Source organism: Solanum lycopersicum, chromosome 3 (assembly GCF_036512215.1).
Source record: "Solanum lycopersicum chromosome 3, SLM_r2.1".
Classification (NCBI taxonomy): domain Eukaryota; kingdom Viridiplantae; phylum Streptophyta; class Magnoliopsida; order Solanales; family Solanaceae; genus Solanum; species Solanum lycopersicum.
Genome location: NC_090802.1, coordinates 28,912,902 through 28,938,400, shown reverse-complemented (window position 1 = coordinate 28,938,400; position 25,499 = coordinate 28,912,902).

The following is a 25,499-nucleotide window of genomic DNA, read 5'->3' as shown; positions in this document are numbered from 1 at the left end:
TTAAACGAACCATGAATGAATCGGTAAGGCTTGTATGTATAGATTCATAAGACTAACATATGTTTAAAAAAATGAGTGAACCAAAGATGTATGTGATGACATGATGTAACTCTAGAAGGGTTAAGTAGGAGTGTAAAAAAAACTAAATAGCCAATTGCATTGGCTTATGATGAAATAAATAATAGGTAATGAAATCATGAAACCCTATAAGGGTTAAGTAAGACTGTGAAACGCACAAATGGCCAAGTGCATTTGCATATGAAGAATTGAACATTCACGTATAAAAGGGTGAGTAATTATGAAGAACAAATGTGCTAATGTTGATAAATTTGGTGACAACATGATATGAGACTAATGTTAAAGATGAGAGCAATCTCAAATGAGCTTAAATAAATTTTACAAAAATGCACTCACCTATGAGTGTATAATGTTAATGCAGAGACCAGTTTCTATGACCATTTTGGTGAAAGTATTAAGATTAACACACTTAATACTAAAGACGAGATTAGAAATCATCTATTGATCTATGATGTCCACATACTAGAAGTCATTTTCCATGACGTATGACTTAAAGGTAATATAACTTTATACTTAGCACCAATAGACTAGCTATGAGCGGTGATCCTTCTTTTAGAAAGGGCGGCGGTTCAAGTAACTCTCTAGAGATGAGACTGTCTGGCATGCCAGGTATTGGTCTCTTGATATCTCGTAGTATTCGCACCTATATTGCCAAGATAGGGATCTGATGAGGTTTAATTCCCATGTACGCTAGCTTGTTTTCGGTCACTTTGGCCGGTGATTCAACCTCTTTTCGATGTAGGATTTCATGACACTAGATTTCATGATGCTCACATGATCTATGTCGGTTAAAGTTAAAGTTTCCAATGAATGATTGAGGCCACCCTCAAATAATGCACATAATGAAACGAATGATGCCAAAGGAGTTAGGATAAGATAATCAAGAGGTGAGTTAGACTCAACTAATGAAATTAGTTCATTCTTGATCATTGCACAACAAACCCGATGAATGCCTTAGACTACATCCTAGGTATAACTGGTGTATATACTGGCCCATGAATGAAATAAAATGAAGTACGTATGAATGAATGAAGAAGACTCTGTGTTTGCTAAAACAAACTCCCTAGTTGAGGTTCCATATGTTAAGCCATCATTTTGGGAAGTCATAGTGTCAAGTTCATTATTCCAAGGTCTCCTAGCGTAGGAATAATTGATATGATCAATGTTATGTGTTATATGAATTAATATATGTGTTATGTGTACACTGTTGTGTGTTGTGTGCAAAGTGTTAAGTATAATGATGCATGTTACTCAAATGGCATAAATTTCCTAATTTAATTTTTGAAAGCTCACTTACTTTCCTAATCTCTATTTGGCAAGTCCACTAACTTGACCTTATAGAATCATGTTGCTAGGAAAGAGTTATTCTTAATTATGCATGTCCTTTATGTGTGCTTGCATATACCCATACTTAGTACAAGTGTTTACTAACCCTATACAACTCTAAACTTTTAGGTACATGCACAAGTGGACGCTAGAGCTATCGGATCAACACTACAACTATACGTACGTTGAGCATTCATCCAGAATCGGTAGGCCCCCATTTTTTCGAGGATGCTTGCCCATTTACATTCAAGTTTAGTTGTAGGATTGAGCTAGTGGAATATGTTACACTAGCATTTATTTCCTCTTTTTGTTAAGACATTGTATTGGTGCCAGTTTGTCAAGTACATCTTTATCGTTATAATAAACTGCTTCATTTATTTTAAGATCTTAATGTTAGATGGTTGATGGTAAAAAATTATATATGTAATAGAATATTTATTAAGCATGTTAGGAAATAAATAGTTTCAAATTTTCTGATAAAATTAACCTAGATGAAGTAAGAATGATGCATATAGGCTTGTCTACGACCTCTGAGAGGTCAATGACGCCGGTCTCGTCTAAGGTCTAGATTCCGGTCGTGACAAAGTTGATATAGAGCACTGTGTTTTGAGTGTGTCTATCACCAATTTTTGTTTTTTAATGATAATGAACACTATGACATCTATTTGTAAGAGGAGAGGAGTAGCAACGTCTGGGGACAATCAAGGTCCACCACAGGCTTCAGATGAAGGAGTAGCCATGCCTGTTAACCCTGCTGGGTTTGCTGATGCTGAGGTGAGGGTATCTCTGGCCCAGATGGCATAGGTCATCACAATGAAAGATAAGGCCATGACTGCCCTGGTCAACCGGTAGAATGTTCAAAGGGAGAATCCACCAGTACGTAGCATGGCTGACAGGCTACGAGACATTAAAATGATTAATCCTCCTATTTTCACACGGTCAAAGACTTCAGAGGGTCCCCAGAAATTCATGGATGAGGTACATAAGATTTTGATTTCCATGGGGTTCACCGATTCTGAGAAGGATGAGTTGGCTTCCTATCATCTCAAGGATGTTCCACAAACATGGTGAAAGATGTTGAAGGATAGCCGAGCTTCGGGTGGAGTTTCGATCCCATGTGAGCTATTTAAGACAACCTTCCTGAAGAGATTTTTCCCCGGCGAGATGAGAGCGTCCATGGATTAGAAGATTATCAACATTAAATAGGGATCTATGACTCTTAGGGAGTATTCCCTCACGTTTGTGAAATTATCCATGTATGCCACTTATCCTATGTATAACGAGATGAGTAGATTCTTGGTAGGGATTGTTGAGAATCTCGAAAAGGAGTGTATGGAAGCTATGTTGCATGAAAGCATGCACCTTTCCAGTATTATGGTCCATGTCCAGCAAGTGGAGGAAACAAGGAAGAGGAAGCACACTAGGGTAGGGAACAAGTCAAGGCAAGCTGAGGAGAATTTTTCAAGGAATACTAGTACTACAATCAGGGATAAGCCCAAGTTTTGCCAAGGGGAGACAAAGTAATCCAAGGTTTGTTATGATAGGGATTCTGAGTCCAGAGTTAAAAGAAACAATACAGTAGATACACCTCAGGAGAAACCACCTTCAAGGAAGTGTGGAAAACTACATGGAGCAGAGTGTATGATGGGCACTAACGCTTGTTACAGTTTTTTCAAACCGGCTCACTTGGTGAAGGATTGTCCGAATAGGAGAAGTCAATAATAAAGGAAGGAACAAGTTCATCCTAATGGTCCAAGTGAAAAGGCTTCAAGGAGGCAATGATTCTTCGCACTCAAGTCTTGGTGTGTAGGGCAAGGCACCTCTGGTGAAGTCTCGGGTGAGTAGCCTTAATTAGTCCGTCAGGTATTTGACTGTGTATGGTGTATATGCACTAGTACGAGGTTAATATGTTTGGTACATCATGCTGGTTGCTGATTTGTATGATTAATATATTTACTATGTTCTATGGTTTGATGAGTCTAGTTTAGGAAAGAGTTTGTTAGTCTATTAATGTTAAACTACTAGTAGGTTTCAAGGATGTTCACCATCATGTTGATATGTGAATCAGATATTCACCAATGGGGAGTATTGGATTACCTATACATGCGTATGTTCTATAGATGACTTACTTATTGTTAGTAAATAGTAGTGTCATTCAGGGATGAATTTTCTTAAGGAGGGGGGGATAATGTAACAACCCTAAAAATGGATAAGATAAGAAACTCTTAATGTGTCAACAATGCCTATGATTAGGCCAGGCTTCACATGGATTGATAGTTGTAGAGCCAGACCTCCAAACCCTTGCTAAAGTCAAGCTAACTAACTTGAAGAGTTATTTGAGCTTGTAAAGGATGGGTCCAACCATGTAGGGTTATCGAATACGAAGATTTACTTGAAGGAGTCTTTCCGAACTTATAAAGGGAAAATCTAAGGTTTGGAGGGTCTAGGGGTAAACTGGTCTTTTTCCAGGCTAAGGGTAGTATCTTAATTGCCCTAAATATACAATTAATTATTTAATTAAGAAGTTGTAGGGGTATTTTTAGAAGAGAGGGCCGAAATAGTGCTTTTGAAGGGAAGTGTTGCTCGACCCGGGTTCAAACCTAAGGTGGAAGCAATGAATTAAAGTTATTTTTATTTAAGCTAATGAGTGAATGTAATTAATTAATAATTATTATTCATTAGATTGTTTAAAATAAATTAAAAACCAGATTTTTATTAAATAAACAAAACCTTTTTGACCATGTCCTAAAACTAGACTCCTAAGCATCCTACAACTCCCACTCTTTCACATTTATCTCTCCACTCTCACGCTCAATCTCTCTTATTCTTTCACACGTATTATACTTGTAAAAATAAGATACAAAAGAATAAAAATAAAACAATTTCTTCACACTTGAATAACTTACACATAATCACAAGATAAAAAACTTTAATCGCACACTAGGCTAAGGGAGGTTATCATTCGAGTGAAGTTGATATTGAGGGGGCATAGACGTGTTCTTGGGTGAAGTTTTTGGGAAGAAAGTTAAGATTTTAACGTAAAAAAGGTGTTGGTTTTCTTCTCTCTTGGTCCGTTTCCCAATAGACCCGTTAAGGTTAGGAATATTCATTCCGAAAACTAGGATTGTTACCCGTTGCATGTCCCTATCGCTAGCTCCCATTGAATAATCAGTTGTTTATGTTTTCTAGTATAAAAATAGGTATGAAACGTGTTTTGATGATGGTTATTTTTTTAAATGTACGTTTTGAATTATGTGAGTTATGTTGATGTTCCCGAAAATGTAACTTTGTGTGTATGTGTGTGTTGCCATGACTATTGTTCATGGATTAGGACTTGAAATGGCATTATAGTTCTTTATATTTCATGTACACATGTTGATGTAAATGTGACGTTCATTTGAGTTTGAATATGGATAATTGGAGGGATAATGTATTGTCTAAACAAATACATGAGGACGCACCTAAAATGTTCTAAATGCACTACAAAATTCCCCTAAGAACTAAGGTGTAACTAGAAGAAAGGATGATGAAAAATTAAAAGAAAATTTTCAGCCTCTAGTGATGAATTTCGGTCAGCAAAGAGGGTTCAAAACATTGGAAAAATTAAATAAAACACGGGAGTTCATGGAGGGTTTAACCTGTGACCTAACTATGTCAAAACCATGACAATAAAGAAGTAAAAAGAAATGTTGTGAAGGGGATTCGAACCATGGTATTGGCTAGAAAATGTAACTTCAAAGAAAAAGTAAGAAATGAGAGGAGTGGGATTCGAACCCACCACCTCTCAATAAGATTTAAGGAAGAGTAAAAGGAAAAAATAAATTAAAATGTGAGGCGTGGGAATCGAACCCACAACCTCTAGGCAGTGAAGGAGAGTAAAGAAAATGAAAAAAAGGAAAGAATTGTTAGGGGTGGAAATCGAACCCACTGCGTCTAGGCAGTGAAGGAGAGTAAAGAAAATAAAATAAAAGAAATGCGAGGACTGGCAATCGAACCCACGACCTCTTGGCAGTGAAGGAGAATCAAAAGAAATGAAAGAAAAGAGATTTGTGGTGTGGGAATCGAACACACGACCTCCTAGGCAGATTTAACGAGAAAAACTAAAAGAAATTAAAAAGGGTTTGTGGGGGTTCGAACCTACAACCCATCGTCCAAAGGATATAAATTTGGAGGCAATGAAATAAAAAAGTAAATGAGGTTGTAGGGGTTCGATCCCACATCCTCTTAGTTCCATTAAGCCCAAAATGAAGAGAGCAATTAAGGAAAAAATAAAGTGAAGGCATTGCGGATCAAACTTGGGTCCCAAAGCCATATGGATCAAACCAAAATGAAAAAAAAATGTAAGTGTTGTTCAAGGAATTTTAAAAACCGGGTTCCGTTGCCAAAATTTTGTATTTATACATAAGTCATACATGAGTTAAAGATTCAAAAATAAAGCTACCTACTTAGAACGAAATTGAGATCTTGGCATACATAAAAGATGCATAACTCTTGTACCACATAATCTTAGGAATATATGAATCACTTAGATGAACTACGAATGAATCCTCATGGCTTGTAAGTATAGATCCATAAGTCTAACATATGTTTAAAAAACAGTGAACCTAAGATGTATGTGATGAAATGATGTAAGCCTAGAAGGGCTAAGTAAGAGTGTAAGACACACTAAATGGCCAAGTGATTGGTATATGAATAAATGAATATTATGAATGGTGAAACCCTATAATGGTTAAGTAAGAGTGTGAAACACACAAATGGCCATGTGCATTCACATATGATGAATTGAACATTCACGTAAAAAGGGGTGAGTAATTATGAAGAACAAATGTGCTAATGCTAATGAACCTAGTGACAACATGATATGAGGCAAATGTAAAAGATGAGAGCAATCTCAAATCAGCCTAAGTAAATGTTACCAAAACGTACTTACCTATGTGAGTGTAAAGTTTATAAAGAGACCAGTATCTATGAACATTCTACTGAAAGTATTGAGATTAACACACTTAATACTAATGATTAGATGAGAAATCATCTATTGAGCTATGATGTTCTCATACTAGAAGCCAGCTTCCATGACGTATGACTTAAATCTAATAGAACTTTATACTAAAAACCGATAGACTAGCTATGAGTGGTGATGCCTTCTTTCGGGAAGGGCGGAAGTTCACGTAACTCTCATGAGATAAGACAATCTGGCATTCTGGGTATGGGTATCCTTATATCTCCTAGTCTTTTAACCTATACTGCTGATATAGGGATCTGACGGGGTTTAATCCCATGTACGCTAGCATGTTTTGGGTCACTTTGACCGGTGATTCTACGTATTTTTGGTGTTGGATTCCATGACACTTGATTTTATGATGCTCACATGACCTATGTCGGTTAAAGGTGAAGTTCCCAACGAATGAATGAGGCTAGGCTCAAATGATGCACAAAGTAAAACAAATGATACCAAAGGTGTTTAGATAGGATAATCAAAAGGTGAGTTAGACTTAGGTAATGACATTATGTCAATCTTGGTCATTGATCAACAAACTCCATGAAAGCCTTAAACTACATCTTAGGTATAGTTGGTGTTTAAACTAGACCATGAATGAAATGAAATGAAGTACCTTTGAATGAATGAAGCAGACTCTGTGTTTGCTAAAGGAGACTCCCTAGTTGAGGTCACATATGTTAAGCCCTCATTTTGCAAAGTCTTAATGCCAAGTGCATGATTCCAAGGTCTCATGCCATATAAATAAATGATATGATCAAGGTCATGTGGTATATGAATTATGATATGTGCTATGTGTATGCTGTTATGTGTTGTGTGAAAAATATTATGTATGATGATGCATGTTAGTCTAATTGAATAACTTTCCTAATCAAAATTTTGAAAGATCACTCACTTTTCTAATCTCATTTTGGCAAGTCCACTGACTTGACCTTCTACAATCACGTTGTTAGGAAAGAGCTAGTGGTAATCACGCATGTCCTTGGTGTGTGCTTTTATATACCCATACTTTTTACAAGTGTGTACTAACCCTATACAACTCTAAACTTTTAGGTGCAGGCAAAAGAGGACGCTAAAGCTACAGGATCGACGCGGTAGCTATCCGGACGTCGAGCATTCATTCGGACTCTGTAGGCCCTCATGCTTTCGAGGATTCTTTCCCATTCACATTCTAGGTTAATTGTAGGATAGAGCTAGTGGAGTATGTTCCACTGGCGTTTCATTCCAAATTTTGTTCTGACATTATAATGGTGCCATTTTGGCAAGTACATCTTTATCATTATAGTAAACTGCTTTTTTCATTTTATGATCTTAATGTTATATGGTTGATGGTGAACAATTATATATATAATAGAATCTTTAGTAAGCATGTTAGAAAACAAAAAGTTTCAAATTTTCTGCTAAAATTAACTTAGCTAAAGTAAGAATGACGAATGTAGGCTTGTCGGCGACCTCTGAGAGGTCAACAACACCGCTTTTGTCGGGGGTCTAGATTCCGACCGTGACAGGAATCTTATGATAACTTGGGTTAGGGTAAATTAAAGGGAAAAAGGGTTCACATAACTTGCACTATCAATTAACTATAATGTTAATTTGAGTTTACTGTGATATTTTGGGATGTTACTGTAAAGTGTTCCTTTAGTTTAAAAATAATGAAAATACTCCTTCAAGTGTTTAATGATGTTCCTTATGTTGTTTTGTTTCTAAATTCATGCATGTTTTACTTAAGTGTCATAAAATGTTATTTTACTAAAATGTCCCTTTTCACATGTTTTTGATATGCCATACTTAGTACATTATTTGTACTAACCCCATACTTTTTTATACTATCTAAGTACAAGTTGGAAGCAAGGTTGAATTCTAGAAGACAAAGTCTTGGAAAGTTCCTCTTATGAAAAGTGTGTCCTCATATATTCGAAGGCAAAATTTCTATCTTCTTAGTTTCCTTATGTTAAGACTTATTATGCATTTCATTTCAATGGAATGGATAGTGTCCGTAAGTTATTTGTGTGGTGTGTTTAAGCTTTGCTTGTGACAATGAGATTTCTTACGTATTTATAAAAGATTTCCTTTTTATTAATATATTCACGAAAACCTTTAATTCCACAGTACTTTTCATGTCTTATGTAATAAATGCTAGTTAAAGGACTTGTACAAGACCACAATTGGTCAAGTACGCCCGGTCACGAAATGAGGGTTCCTCCTTATACCTGTAGAGGGCTCTTTAGGGTAGTAACAAGAGACTCACCTAATGAACAATGATTTAAAATATGTTTCAAGAGCTAACCAAATATAAATAACTAGATTTAGATGTAGTAGAGCAAAATGTCAATAAACAACCATGACGTCCAGAAACTAGTGAAATGGAACTAGTAGGTGTCCTTAAGTATTGTGAAGGTTTTGGAGTGACGTATGAAGGGTAAGACTTGAAAAAACAATTTAAATAGGTAAAATAATATTTTTAGGATTAACACGTCCAGGTGCAATTCCCCAAGGACCACCCTAGGGGTCCTTGAGGAGGACCCATCCTATTGGACAACAACCTGTCCAAGGCAGCTAACACAAGGCATAATGGGAGCATGTCTGAGTCGCAGATTAGATAAACCAGTGGTAAATGGTGGGTACGCGTCGCAGACTATATTGTCCCAAATTTTATTTAAAAAACTTGGGGAACAACACCGAGTTGCGGACTTGTTCCACGAGAAATATTTCGAAAATTAAAGTCATCTTTGACTTGGTTAAAAGGTAGAACTGAGTGAGGGGTATTTTGGATATTTTAGAGGATGAATATATATTGAATTTAAGAAAGTTTTACCCCACTATTTAGCCGTTCAAAACAAATCCCCCAATTGAAAACCCAATTGCTTCACTTCTCTATAAATTATCTCTCTATCTAAACCTCCATTAAAGAACATTCAAGCTTCATGAAGAAGATCAATTCTCCAATTTTTCTACTCAATTGAGTTGCTATGTTTTCATTAAGGTGTAATTTCTTCCATTCTTGGGATTCCTTTCCCGAAAAGGTACTTTCAAAGATGTTTTCAAAATTACCCAAAATATACTATTTTCTCTAAACATGGTTCTTCTTTGAAAAATGAAATTGTGAATATAGTATGATGAATTATGATTAGTTAAAGTTGTTTCGGTGTATAATGATTCGTAATTGTTTTGTTTACTTAGGATTTCCTTGTACCCATGTTCTTTCCCAATTTCATGAATCTTGGATGTGGTATGGTGAATTGATTAAAGAAGGTGAATATAAAAAATGTTAATATGTATTATAGTTATGTTTTTACATCATGAATTTCATTATTTTACATATTCATTATGCATTGTTTGGTGATTGAAGTATGATGAACCATGAAGGTAAAGAAAGTACGAATATTTCTTCTTAATTGAACTCATATACGAAAGATGAGTTATTTAGATAGTAATGATACTTTATCTATTGTTTTGTTGTAATGTTCATGATATAGTTTCCTCATCCTTAACCCTATACACTTGAATTATATATGAAGTATATATGTATTTTTAATATGATTGTTATGATGGAAAGGTAATTTTCATGATTATAACGAATTGATAAAGTGAAAGGTTTACTCATTTGCTATTGTTTCTAAAGTGAAGGGATTATTCTCACTTATGTACACCTATGAGCTAATATTATAACTTGTTTAAATAAGGTTATACTAAAGGCAAATGTGAAATAATGTGATTACTAAAGGAGGTTACTAAAAGGAATATCTTCTTAGCACCAAAAGGGCACGTAAATGAAATAAAGGTCTCACGTTTAGTAAGTCTACCTCCACACATGGATATCTTCACGTTTGGCAAGTCTCGATTCTTAATATATGTGTTGTCTCATTATATGAAAACCGCCACGATTATCAACTGAGGGCTTCTAGTATCAATCTTCTTTACCCTTCACTCGGTGCCCAAATAGGACTCTAGATTAGTGGATCCACCTAGGTAGCTATGTATGATCGGTTACACCATTAGTACAGTGTTAATTCTATATTTTCGGTGTTGGAGTAGAACAACGAATTCCATGTTGATCACATGGTCTAATGTTTGTTATTGAAGCGTCTGTCCCTAGTGTAAAAGTAAATGAGTAGAAGAAATCCATAAACACTTACTAGGGATTTCTGAGAGGTTTTTACATAGTGTGAGAGAGGGTATGGGTGTTTTATCACGCATTGCACTTGTTGGATCCCTATAGGTGGTTGTAGTAGTGTTCTTTTTTTATTATATTGGTTACGACTTGTGTATATTCATATATGTGTGATGTTTATGAACATTTCAAGCCATGATGAAATATGAGATTAAGAATGTATATATGAAGTGGGTTGCTTAAGATGATACTTAGATTTTGATAGGGTTATTGTATTTATTCTTTGAATTTCATTAGTATTGATTGGGTTGCTTTCATTATGGGAAGATATCATGTTGGGTTGGATTTTGATGCCTACTTTATGTACATATAGGTTTACTTGATAAAACATGTCTTTTAGAAAAATTGTCCTTTTATGCATGTTCCAATGGCTTTTATGCATAGGAGCCATACTTAGTACGTGTGATGCACTACCCATATTCTCTTTCCATTTACCGAAACAATGTATGTTCGGGTCGTTGAGGAGTCGAACTAACTTTTTAAAGGATGCTTGGAATTTTTTTTCCAACTGGTGAATCCTCAAGTTTGAGTGCAAGACCCTTATGTTCTAGTTTTTTAGCTGTTTGCTTATGTTTGAAGATATTGCTGTATTTCTTATTTCTATACTCTTTTTTGATGTATGGGATAAGTACAAAAATTTTATACTTCTATGTTTAGGTGGTATGTCATGACGAAGTTAGTTTCTATTCTCATATATGGAGCAAAGTTGAACATCAAAAAATAAGGTTTTATTTGTTCTGCATTTTTGTTGTATGATACGTGCAATAACGAATGCTAATGAATTATGTAACTCCTCAATAAGGATGAGAATGCGGTTACAACGAGGGGGTGCTCCATGGTCGTGAAAAACATGGTACCAGAGAATAAGGTTAATACTAAAGTAAGATTAATGGCCCAAACTACCACGCCGAGTAGAATCTTGTTCATTGGTGTGAAGAAGGCCACATTTATGAACGAGAGTCTATGAGATGCTTAGGAACATACTATTTCGTCATTTCTTACTCATGCCTAAGAGTATTTTCTCTATCTAGTCTTTTCTTCTAATAACTATATTGTCTTACTGGTAATAAGTAAACGAAGGAACATTGTTAAAAGGCTCTATGAGGAGAATGCGGATGGGGTGGTTCCCCCTCAAGCACCTCAAACCCCTCAAGTACTTATTAAAGAAGGGTTTATGTATAATATTGAGATAAGGGCGACTATTTATATCTTGAATCAAGTGTTAGCAACATACCATTTTAGGGAGACTAGGTTTCAAGTGAACCTCAATGCTAACACTATCGTTTCTAGGATTAGAGATTTTACAAGGATGAATCACCTTACTTTCTTTGCTTCCAACGTGGAGGAGGACCCACAAAAGTTCATTAATGAAGTTTTTAGGGTGATGGATGTTATGGGTGTGTCTTCTAAAAAAAAGGAGGAACTCGTCGCCTATCAACTCAAATATAAGGCTCAAGTTTAGTATGACAAATGGAAGGAGAATAGGCCCCATACAAGAGGTCCGGTTAGTTTGGCATCATTAAAGAAGACTTCCCATTGTAGGTTCTTCCTTGTGGAAATAAGGGAGAGGAAAATGAAAGAATTTATCATCTTCTTCATGGAGAGTATAAGTGTGAAGGAGTATAACCTTAAGTTTACTCAAATATCCAACCATGCTCCTACTATGGTGGTGGATTCTAAGGGTGAGATGAACAAATTTGTTATGGGGATATCAAACCTTGTGCATAATAATTTAGGTCAATCGTATTGATTCCTAGCATGGACATCTATCGTATAGTGGTTCATATTGAAAAAATTAGGAATAAAAGCTTAAGCCAATTGGTATGGAGTTTAAGAGAACAAGGGCCGAAGATGGAAATTCTGCCAAGGCTAGATTTGAGATTCAAGATAGGCGAAGGTTTAATAAGAGGTTTTCCAACCAAAGTCCTCCTACCACTCCAAGGTTTAATAATGGAAAAGGTTATACCCCCATGAATGAAGAGGGAAAATGAGGTGGTTCTTATGTTAAGAAGAATATTTGTGTAATGTGCGGTAGAAAACTTGAAGCCAAGTATATGGTTGACATAAGCAATGGTTATCGTCGTGGTAAGAGTTTCCACATGAAGAGGTACTATTTATGTTGAAGCATAAAGGAAGTTAAGATTCTCAACACAAGTAAGTTCTCCAAATGCCAATGATCTCAAGAATTTTCTAGATAAGAGTTTTATTCATCTGAGAATATCTTCATGGGGTTTTCCAATATTTCTTGTGAAGAAGAAAGATGGGTATTTGAGAATGTGTATTGATTGCCGCCAATTGAACAAGATAACTGTAAAGAATAAGTATCCACTCCCTAGAATTGATGATTTGTTTTGCCAACTCCATGTGGCGAGTTACTTTTAAAATATTTATTTGAGGTCTTGGTATCATTAACTTGGAGTTAGAATAGTTGACATTCATAAAACGGCTTTCAAAACAAGAAATGGTCAATATGAGTTCCTATTCATGTCTTTTAGTCTAACAAATTCCTCGGTGGTTTTCATGGACCTTATTAATAGGGTGTTCTGGATTATCATTCATTTGTAATTATCTTTATTAATGACTTCTTGCTATATTTCAAGAGTGAGGATAAACACGCTGGTCATTTGAGGATAGTATTGCAAGTTCTCAAGAAGCAAGACCCTTTTGCTATATATTGTAAGTGCGACTTTTGCCTATGATTGTTTGCTTTTCTTTATTAAATATTATCCAGTGTTTGTTTTGAGGCTAATCCGAAGAAGATGGAGGCAGTTAAGAATTGACGTATACCCCTAAAACCCTCTAATATTTAAAGTTTCTTGGGTTTAGTCGGGTATTAGAGGAGATATTTTTGATGGATTTGCATCTATCGCATCACCATTGACTAGAATAACCCAAAGGAAAGTCAGGTTTTAATGGATTGAAACTTGCGAGAAATGCTTAAATAATTTTAAAGATAAGCTTACCTATGCTTCGGTGTTGACTTTACTTGACGGTACAGAAGGGTCTATTGTATATTGTGACACTTCTCGAGTAGGTTTTGTTTTGTCCTTATACAACATTGTAAGGTTATAGTAAGTGTAAATTTTGGCTAAGATCGATTGCTTTTCTTGGTTACATTGTATCTATTGTTGGTATTGTGGTTGATACAAAGAAGACGCAGGCGGTGAATAATCGGCCTACACCCCTAACTCCCACCAATATTCAATCTTTCTTGCATTTAGTTGGGTACTATAGCTGATTTGACGATGTATTTGAATCTATCCCTTCTCCATTGACTACCCTATCCCATAAGAAAGTCTGATTTTAATGGATCGAAGTTTTGTGAGAAAATATTCCAAAAGACTAAAGATAAGATTACCTCTGCTACAGTGATGACTTTACCGAAGGGTATCAAAGGGTTTGTTATGTATTGTGATGCTTTGCGAGTAGGTGTGGGTTGTGTACTCATAAAACATGGTAAGCTTATAGAATATGCCTTTAGACAACTCAAGGTACATGAGAAGAACTATCCGACCCCTGATCTTTAATTCGAGGTCATAGTGTTTGCTTTGAAGATATAGAGACAATATCTATATGGAGTGAGTGTAGATGTGTTCACCGATCATAATAGTCTCCAATATGTTTTCACTCAAAAGGAGTTAAATCTTGGACAAAGAAGGTGGTTGGAGATTTCAAAAGATAATAATGAGTGTCCTTTACCACCATAGGAAAGGCAATGTGGTCGCAGATGCGTTGATTTTGATGTCTATGGTAGTGTAGCCAATGTGGCCTATAGTAAGAAGGAGTTAGTAAAGGATTTGCATAGTTTTTCCCGGTTTGGTGTTCAACTTGAAGATTCTCTAAAAGGGGGTTTCATTGTTCATCATAACTTTGAATAATCTTTTGTGGTTGAGGTTAAATCTAAGCGACATCTTGATCCTCTATTGATGAAGTTGAAGGAATCGGTTCATAATAAAACTAATCATTCCTTCGCTTAAGGGGGGATGGGGTACCTAGATATCAAGGTAGGTTTTACGTACCATATGTGGATGACCTAAGAAGAAAATTTTTTTAAGATGCTCATTGTTCGTCATATTCTCTTCAACCAGGTGCAAACAATATACATTGTGACCTACAAGAGATCTATTGATATAATGGTGTGAAGAGGGATATAGGAGTTTGTTGCATTGCCTGATATGTAATCAAGTCAAGGCCGAACATCAAAGATCTGGAGGGTTGACCCAAGATATAGCTATCCCCACTTGGAAGTTTGAAGATGTTAATATGAATTTCATTGTGTGTTTTCCTTGTACACGAAGGAAAAATGATTCGATTTTTGTTATTCTGTATAGGTTGACCTAACCAGACATTTTATTCTCATCAAAGCTACTTATTTGGCAGAAGAATATGCAAAGTTGTATCTTAAGATTATTGTTAGAATGCATGGAGTTCCCTTCTCTATCATCTAAGATAGGGGTACTCAAATTAATTCTGCTTTGTGGATAGCATTCCAAAGTGGGATTGGTACCATGGTGAATATTTCTACCACATTTCATCCACAAACGGATGGTTCGATGGAAGGAACCATCCAAACCCTATAATATATGTTGAGGGCATGTGTCATTGACTTCAAGGGTAATTGGTATGACCATCTACCATTAAATAAATTTGCATACATTAAGAGCTATCACTCAACTGTCGCCATTACACACTTTGAATCCCTTTATGGGAGGACATGTAGATCTTTGATTAGGTGATCTGAGGTAGGTGAGTTTGCTTTATCAGGTCACGAAGCAATTTATAAGGCTGCGGAAAAAGTATGACTCATAAGGGATAGATACAAACAGGACCAAAGTCGGCAAAAATTTTATGCTTAGAATAGAAAATGGGACCTTGAGTTTATGGTAGGTGACTTGGTTTATTTAAAAATATAACCCATGAAAGGGGTGATGAGGTTTCGTAAAAAGGGTAGACTTATCCCTGGTATGTGGGGCCGTATGAGGGTTTTAAACTCATCAGAATTGTTTTCTATGAGTTAAACTTATATATTCAGTAGGACCCAATGCATCCGGTTTTCCATGTGTCAATGCTCAAAAAGTTCTTAGGTTATCCGACGTCTATATTTTCTCTTAGAAGGTTTAGAAGTTGATGCTAACCTTTCCGATGAAGAGGTCCCAGTTGAAATATTAGACTGATAAGTGAAGAAGTTGAGGAATAAGGAAGTAGCTTCCATAAAGGTTCTTTAGAATAATCATCTTGTGGAAAATGGTAGGCCGAGGAAGAAATCTTGAAACCTTCATCCTTTTCCTTACTCTTCTATTGAAGGTTGACATTGATAATTCTTCCATTGTTTTGGTTATAAAGGATCATAAGTGTATTTGGACTTTCATGAGTTCCTTTAATTATGCTTGCTCGTATGAAAATTCATGTTTCATATGTGTTTTGAATTATAGGTTCTTCATACTTGATAACACTTGATTATATGTTTTGTATACTTAAGTTGTGGGATATTTCTTGTTGTAAAATTGATCAAGTATGATGTTATTAAATGATATATTGTCTCCTTGTTCAATATGTTGAGCTATAAGAGAAGTAGAAGGAAATTTCTCCTTTAATAATGTGAAATGATGAAATGTAAGCATATTTGGTAGTTGGTATAGTTACTACCTATTAATAATGTGTTATATTGATTGAAAATGTCGTTAAATGTTTTCTCTATTTTTATTGAATTTTCATTGTGTACGATTTATTGTTTGGGATGCTAGTTTTGAGTGAAAAATTCTAAAAAGATCGTAAAAGTGTCATTCGAGGAAAAAGGTTCCCCAAGGGGGATATTGTTATGCCTCGAAAATACAATGACCAAGGCAAGAGCCTCACCTAATGAATAATAATTAAAAATGTGTTTCCAGACCTAAGCAAATATAATTAACTTTAATTAAAAGAAGTAGATCCTAAACACGAATAAACGACCATGAAGTTTGGATAATAGTGAAATGGAACAAGCAGGTTTCATTTTGTGTGTTGAAGGTTTGGGAATGTCATATGAAGGATAAGACTTGTATAAATACTTTAAATTGGTAAAATAATGTTTTCCGGATCAAAAAGTCCATGTGCAACCCCCCAAAAATTTCGCTAACAAGATGCCCAAGTCAGCGAGCACACGACATGGAGGAAGCATGTCCGCATCGCGGACTAGCTTCACCAATGATGAAATGGGGGGTAAGCATCACGTACGTATCAGAGAATCTACTTTTCTAAAATTTATCTCCAAAATCATGGCAAATTATCTCCGCAACGCAGACTTGTTCGAGGACAAAAATTCCAAGAATTAAAGTCACGTTTGACTTGATTAAAATGCCCAACGAAGTGAGGGGTGTTTTGAGTATTTTAGGGGATGGGTATATATTGATTTTAACTCATTTTACTGCACTTTTACCCATTCCAAACAAGTACACAAATTAAAAATTCAATTGCTCTCACATTTCTCTAAGTTATCTATGTACCCAAACCTCTATTGAATAATATTAAAGCTTCAAGAAGAAGATAAATTCTCCAAAGTTTATAGGTTGATTTTTTGGCTAAGTATTAATTGAGGTATAGTTTCTTTCATAAATTGGATTCCTTTCCCTAAGACGTCCCTTCAAATATGTTTCCGAAATTCCCAAAATATTGAGTTTTTCTATACACATGAGTCTTCTTTGAAAAATGAAAGTGCAAATCAATTATTATGAATTATTATAACTTAAGGTTATTTAGGTGTATCATGATGGTTAATTGTTGTTGTTCATAGTAATTCCCTTGTAACCATGTTCTTACCCAATTTAATGAATCATCAATTTGATATGATGAATTGGTTGAAGATTATGAGTATATCAATTGATTATATATATTATAGTTATGTTGGGTGCTTCATGAATTACGTTATTTTTTGTATTGATTATGTATTATTGGGTGATAGATTTTTCAAGATTATTTAAGGGCAAGAAAATATGAATGTTTGTTCTTATTTTATCTCATATATGAAAGATGAATTACTTAGATAGTAATAATGCTATATATATTGTGGTGTTGTGGTGTTGTTGACATGGTTTCCTCATCCTTAATACTATATACTTGAATCTGCTATGAAGAATGCAAGCATGTTATGGTACGATTGTTATATGATTGAAAGGGAGTTCTCATGATTATAATGAATTGTTAAAGTGAGAGGGTTACTCACTTGCTAGTGTTTCTAAACATAAAGGATTGTTCTCACTTATGAAGACATATGAGCTATTATTATAAGATTTTTAAATAAGAGTCTATTAAAGGCTAATTTTAATTATTCTGTTGAATAAAAGAGGTTACTAAATAGAATAGATGCTTAGCATCGAAAGAGTATGTAAATTAGATGGGGGTCTCACGTTTAGTATGTCAGCCTCTCCACATGTGTTTCCTTAAATTTAGTAAGTCTGGATACCCAATACATGTATTCTCCAAGGTTTCATTAAATGATGCATGTTCTTGTTGAAATTCATGGTTTCTGAGAAAATTAATTTTTCTTATTTATGTTCCTCATGTAGTTGTGCTTTTAGTATGAGTTGGCTATTTGACTGCATGAGATGTTTTGATGAACATGCTTTAATATTATTTTGAGATTAGTTGAATATTTGCTCCATGATGTTAGGTTGGGCATTATTTTAGTTTGAGAATTAAGTTGCTCTTATGAAAATGAGAAATACTGAGTTTCGTGAAAATTGGGTTGTTAGATGTAGTTCCTACTCGCTTGTATTTGCATTGATTATGATTTCAAATGGAGTTGTTGTTTATTCCTTTTAATTGTGCATTATAATTTCTAGCATTAAGTCTTTCAATCCGTAAAGTTTGTACATTATCATTCGAGGACAATTTTTTTCAAGGGGGATATAGTGTAACATTCCAGATTAAATTAGTAAATTAATTAAGAACCTAATGTGTAATCTAGTAGCTTAATTGGGGTTTAACGTAAAGGTTATTGTCATTAATAATCTCCGGTATTAAATATAAATGTTTTTGGGTGTAGACGTCAAGGTACGACGCCCCAAGAACCATTCAAGGATTCTTGAGGAGGACCTTAAGACAGACCAAAAATTTGTCAGAAGATAGCCTACCCACAAAGGCATCTATCAATTAATAGATGGATCCATGTCCCGTAGGTGTGGGTCGTTTATCAAGGATTAAACTTCCCCTTTTTCCATAGCCCCAGAACATCATCCATGTTTGACCAATATGGTTCGAGGACCCACGGACTGTTCGTAGGTGAAGACAATTTTTGGTCTTTAGTTTTTCAGTTGGGGATTAAGGGAGGAGCTTTGGTTTAACAAATAATTGAGTGGGTTAATTTAATACTAATAAGACTACCTATATAAACCTAATACCTCTAAACTAAGGCAATTAATTCATTATTTCAAGACCTCAAATAAAACTCATTCCCTCCCAAATATTTCTCTCACTAAAACCTCCATTGGAAAAGAAGAATAATTTCAAGTCTTTTTAAATACCTAATCTTTTAAAACCAACATAATGAAGAAACATCAATAAGGTATATTAGTATTACATTTATGGAATGTTTTATTACATTCAGCCCTCAAACTCTGTATTTCAAATTAGGAAAAGTCTCAAGATCCTATGTTTTCACTTCAATTCACGGATTCTTTCTTAAAACATTTTCAATGAATTAATTACCTTATGTTATGATGGATTGTTATTTTATGGTTTTTATATGAAAATTCCTCCCATGAATACATAAAATACCTATATTCCTAATTTATGACTTTATGATGTAGGTGAATAGTAGTAATGTTAATTCTATTAGACTATATCTATTGTAATTTAGTAATTTTAATAATTGTATTATTAATGTTTAAGGATATAGAACTACATGTGATTTTTAAACTACGATTCTTGACTCAAGAAGGGTAAAACATGGATCTTATGAGATATTATGGGATTCATGCATATATACTTACTTAATATTATTATAGTCTAATTATTCTGTTAATTGAATGTTAATTCTCATAATCACATAATGATCATGATGTGAAAGTTATTCTTACTATATGATCATTCTAAGGTTGAAAGTCCATTTTATCATATCGAATGTAAGAGCTATGTTATGAATTGTTCTAGGTTGAAAATTTTGCCACACCTTATGCTTGTAAATTCAATTCAATAGTAAACATGTAAATTGTAGGAAGCAATGCCTAGCATCGAGTGGAATTGAGTATGAGATGAAAGATTCCCCGCTAGAAAGGACTTACTTCTAGAAAGTATCTCTTGATATGAATGATTCCCGCTATAAGGGATGGTTTCTTGTAACAATCTCCTTATCCCATAAAAATGTACCCCATTGGTCTTTATCTAGTGGATTGACCGAAAAAGCTGATACATTTAGTTCTACCTTAGCTAAGTAGGACACTTCTTTTTGGTGTAAGCCATTACACCGAATTTCATGTTAAGATCATATGGTCTATGTCAGTCAACGCTTATTCCCAATGTTAAATAAATATTAATTACTAAATATGGTTGCTCAAGAAGTTTTACTTAGAATGGGTTGGATTATGGGATCTTACTTACGCATGGCACAAGTAGACTTTGAGGGTATTCATAGTGGGTTGTGATAATATATACATTGAATATTCTTATGACTTATGATTTTATACCAATTTTCATTATGATTTCAAAACCTTATAAAGTGCATGATTTTCAAAGAAATTATCCCTTTTTATCATACTTTCATGATTTTGTGCATGACTATTATATTTGGATTAGTGTTGTACTAAACAATATTTGTTCTATATGTTTTACATAATGTAGGTTCCGGCGTTTGAGGTGATCATCCTTCTTTGAGTGAGTGTTCTCCAAATATAAGTGAGTCCTCATGGATCCAAGGATGAGTGATATTTTATTTTTCCTCATTTCATTGTATTTGACTTTCGGATTTCAATCGTAAGGGTTGTGACCCTATTTTTACACTTTGATTCCAATAGATTGTTGAATGTGACAATGCCTAGAGTTCTTCTTCACTTTTATGAAAATTTCTTAAGACACAGAAAAAATATGTTTTTAATCTTTATTGTTCTTTGCATATATGATTAGACCAACACATATTGACTAATATTTCTAGTACACCTCATCAAAATATCGGCGAGATAATCATTATGTAGGATAAAACCCAATGAAGAGTTTGAGTCAAATTCATAGCAAGCGATACATGTTAAATTCAGTTATTAAGTAACAATATGGTTTAAATAGATAAAGGAACAAATATAATGAAAAAATACAAATAAGGAAGTCAAAGTGGGTACCTACAAAATTTAGATGGGGATTTTAGTTGGAAGTTTTCATCTTTGACACAATAAACCAACAATTAAACATCAAAACAAGAAGGAATTTTAAGGTTGTCATTGATTATATGTAAATTTCACTATATGGGTAATTTAAAATATGAATGAATAACTAAATATCACTGGGTAAGTAGGACTATGATTGAATAACTTTCTCTCGGACAACTACTTCAATTCAAATGATTTTTCTCGAACATCAACAAGCTTAACAAATAAAAGTAGCCTACAACTTCAATATATCCTCTCTCTCGAGTAATGGTAGGATTTAGTTTCAAATTCACTCGTTCAAGAATAAAACCACAGAAACCCAATATTAATTAACCATTAACCAAAATTTTTGTTTCAAAAATCCCCTCTCAATCAATCTAAGAACTGCAGTTGCAACTATAGTTTAATGATTAAAACACATTTAATGATTAAACCCACTTCAATATAAAATTTTAAATTAGTAAGAATCAATACACATAAGCTAATCCAACCCATATTCTTAAGATAATCAGTCCAAGAATCGGGGTTTTTGATAAATATTGTAAAAAGATAAAACAAATTACCAAATTGATTCTCCATCAACTGGGTAGTTGTCTTTAAGTCTTTTCAATGTTTTCCAAAAGTCCAATGGAGAAACCTAGTTTCTATTCATCAAGTATGAGCATACAGAAAGCTTTTCCATGATATATGTATTTCTCGATACTATATTTTTAGTTTAAAATTTAATTTATAGTTGCTGAAATATTTTCCTAAAAACTCAACATGTGAGATCAATCGAGATCGCCAAGTGATTTCGCGATCCACACTTTTCTCACTTCCACTTCCATTTTGCATCGGTCTTAAGCATAATCAATTCCTACAACTTCAGGTAATCCATTTTTCATCCTTGAACTAATCGATGATTCGCAAACTGCCAATACCTATTGAAGACATTGTTTCTTCTCTTTTCATAAGTATTGCTTTTTCTACTTCTTGAGTTCTTTTTTTTTCCTTTTTTCCATATGGTGGCCTTGCTTTAATCTTTATTCCACCTACCTGAAAATAAAATCTTTAACATCGTATTATAGAATAAATTAGGTATTTGAGGACACCAAAACTATCAAAACAAAGACTTAAATGAGTCCAAATGTTGGACTCATTAGAGATGATAAAGAAAATAGTCAATTCTTCTAAGAGGATACTTATGATAAATAGTAAATGTCACGACCCGAAAGCACCCCCTAGACGTTAGAAGGACCCCTCGTTTTGTGACCGGGCGTTCTTGACCTTTTGGGGTCTTGTACAATCTCTTCGCCTAGAATTTATTACATAAGACATGAAAAGTGGAATTTAAACTTTTCACAAATAATATAATATGAAAATAAATCTGTTGTAAATACTAAGAAAATCTCATCGTCACTAGCCAAACATAAAGACACAACATAATTTACTTAGGGACACATCCCTTTATATTTGAAAGAAATACATAATAATTCTTTATCTAAGAAATTAAGAAACAGACTATGCCCTCAAATATGTGAGGAAATACTTTGTCTTGAGGGGATCTTTCCCAAGCTTCACCTTCCAGACTTCAACCTTCATAAAGATTCCAACCTATACTTATAGTATAGAAAAGTATTGGGTGAATAAAAATAATATACTAAGTATTGCATACACAAAAAGATGTGAAAAGGGCATTTTAGTAAAATACCATTTCATGCCAATTAAGTAAAACATTCATGAATTTAGGGAAAAAAACAATGTAACAACCATAATTTAACAGTTAGATAAGAGATTCCGTAATATTAAACAAAAAGGGACTATTTATAGTTACTTCAAAAACTTTACAGTAAACTCAACTTTTCAATTAAAGTGAACTCCTTAAGCATTTACAGTGAAACCATTTGAGCATTTTCAATAAATCATTTAAAGCATTTACAATTAATTCAACTCGAGCAATTACGTTGAATTATCCTATTCTAAATGAGTGAACTTCAAAGGCCAAGGGAAAGAGAAAGTGAACTCATTTTCCATAAGAGTTTCCGTACCTCAACATATCCTAAGACTCACTAAGGTAACACATGAAGGATGTATGCATACGCCTCCTACTATACACAACAAAGAAAGCTCCTCAATCAATGATAAGACATTTTTTACACCCAACAAACCACCAAAGTCTTCCTTTTTAGAATGACTACTTAGTCCAATGAGTAGATAGCGTCCCATACTACCACCTACCATAACTAGTACATTCTTTTAGAAGGTATGGCACCAAGTCTTCCCTTTTGGAAGGTAATACCCAGTGCAATGAGCAGATAGCATCCCATACCCCCACCTACCCTAAGTAGTAGGTTCATTTAAAGACTTAGTTCAATCCATTCTTTTGTTGGAGTTAGCTTAACCGACATAGACCATGAGAGATAGATATGGAATCCCAATATTAACCCCTATTTTGATGAGGGATCTTCACTTGCCTAGCGTGAGGTCATTCTCTTAGCATTTACATGGCTTTCCTTATAGCTACACCTATGAAGGATCATAGTTAAGAGATAAGGAGATTGCTACTAAGTAACTCATTCTCTACTAACGAGGAGTACTCATCTCAACAGGTACATTTGAATATAACATCTGAACTGACGAAGTGCAATCCACCTCTCCTTCATATCCTCTATTTGCTAGCTATAACTTCCCATGGATTCTAAACATTATACACTATCGGTTAAAGATAACTAGTGAAAACTACATTTCAACTCACAAAGGCCATTCATCATCCAACCTATCTCAGAAAGCTCATGGGATGTAGTGGGGTTTCTACTAATCACTTCATCTAAACTCACGAAGAGTTTTCACCGCAAAACACCTCTTTAGGACTTACTTTAACTTCATTCATTCATTTATGTGTGAGTGTGTATATAAATGTGAGCACACCTTACACATAAGCTTCATTTTTTATATTTAACTACTATAAATGATTAGACATTCATTAATCACAGCACACACCTTACATACTTCATATAATCATATATGTCTTTAATTCATAATCCTTACCATACTTCTCATAACAAGTTTCATGAAGCAATTAACAAAAATAATTTCATTCAAGCATACACCCTAGTCAACTTCAGATAATCACTTCATAAGGCACATATAACAAGAATAACATATTTATCAACTTACTTAACCTTACAAGCCTTCATAGACTCATTGATACACTCAAACTTACTTTTCAAATAAGAACTAAACCGGTCGTATCAATTAAAGAACATTAATGAGGTTGGGATCATTCCCACGAGGAAAATAGTTTAGACTTAACTTCAATCTATTATTAGAATTATTTAGTCAATTATTTCCATAGAAAATAGAGACAGTAAAAGGGGGGTATTATTTCTAAATGAATGAAAATACATTCTAAATTAAAGTAGACAACTAATAGATTCAAATGTTGGAGTTTAATCAATTAATAAAAGTAACTAGGGTTTAAGTGTTCCTTAAAGGTTCCTAACTTGATAATTCTAACTATAACAATTCTTTCCTAGTATCTTGCATGCAAAGTGATAAGTTATGTACTTCCAAATCCTTTGTCTGGCATCTAGAAAATTTCACTCCGCACCTTAGTCCAGCTCGTGTGTTGCTATACTAACCCTTACCTTTACCTTATATTTAGCATTGTATTCGATATATGACTAAGTTATTACGACGTACCAATCAATACTACCTTATAAGAGAGTATACACTAAATCTATGTTAAGATTTCTTTTCCTATTATCTACCTCCTTAGTCCGGCAAATAGCATTAACGCGAGTTCAAACGTTTGTCATCCTTTAAAAATACTTCAAAACGAAAGAATTATCAATACATGCAAGACACTATTCTAGAATTGTTATTTTAGTTAGATTTTTACCTCATTATTTACCCATGGTTCCCACAACCCTAGGTATGGAGTTTAGTTACCTATAGTCGTAATCACAATATTTAGATATGTAAAATAAGAATTCATGCACTTACATCGATGAGAAAGAATAAAATCCAGAAGTTTACTTGATTAATCAACAAAACCACCAACAATAAACTCTAGAAAACGTGTCTCAATCACAGAAATAAATCAAGGACTAAAGATTGTTCAAAAGTATAACACAATCGCAAAGTTTAGTATCAAAGAGTCTAACATAAGAGAATCTAACAAACAAAGAGTCTAACCCCCCAAAAGTGGTTTTTACAACTAAATATAAAAAAAACTAATAAAAGAAGGACTTTAATTGCTGAAAATCTGTCAAAATGCGGCTTGGTTGACGGACTTCGTGACAGGCATTCATGGTGACGACATGCCGTTATGGCGTCCATCATCCTATACTTTACAAATCCTTATGTTGTTTTACCCTTTAAGAACACGTATGACGTACCATTTCTAGCACGACAGTCTGTCGAGGGTGTCCGTTCCATTACACTTAAACTTCTTGGAATTCGGGTACTGGGACTACATCCCTTATCATTGCGACAAACCAGCAGGACGGACCGTCGTGGCTATGATAGTCCGTCATGAACTTCGTAATCCCACATTTAGGTCAGACTTCCCCATCTTCCTTTAGAAGCTTCACTAAGATGCAACCTACAGGCCGTC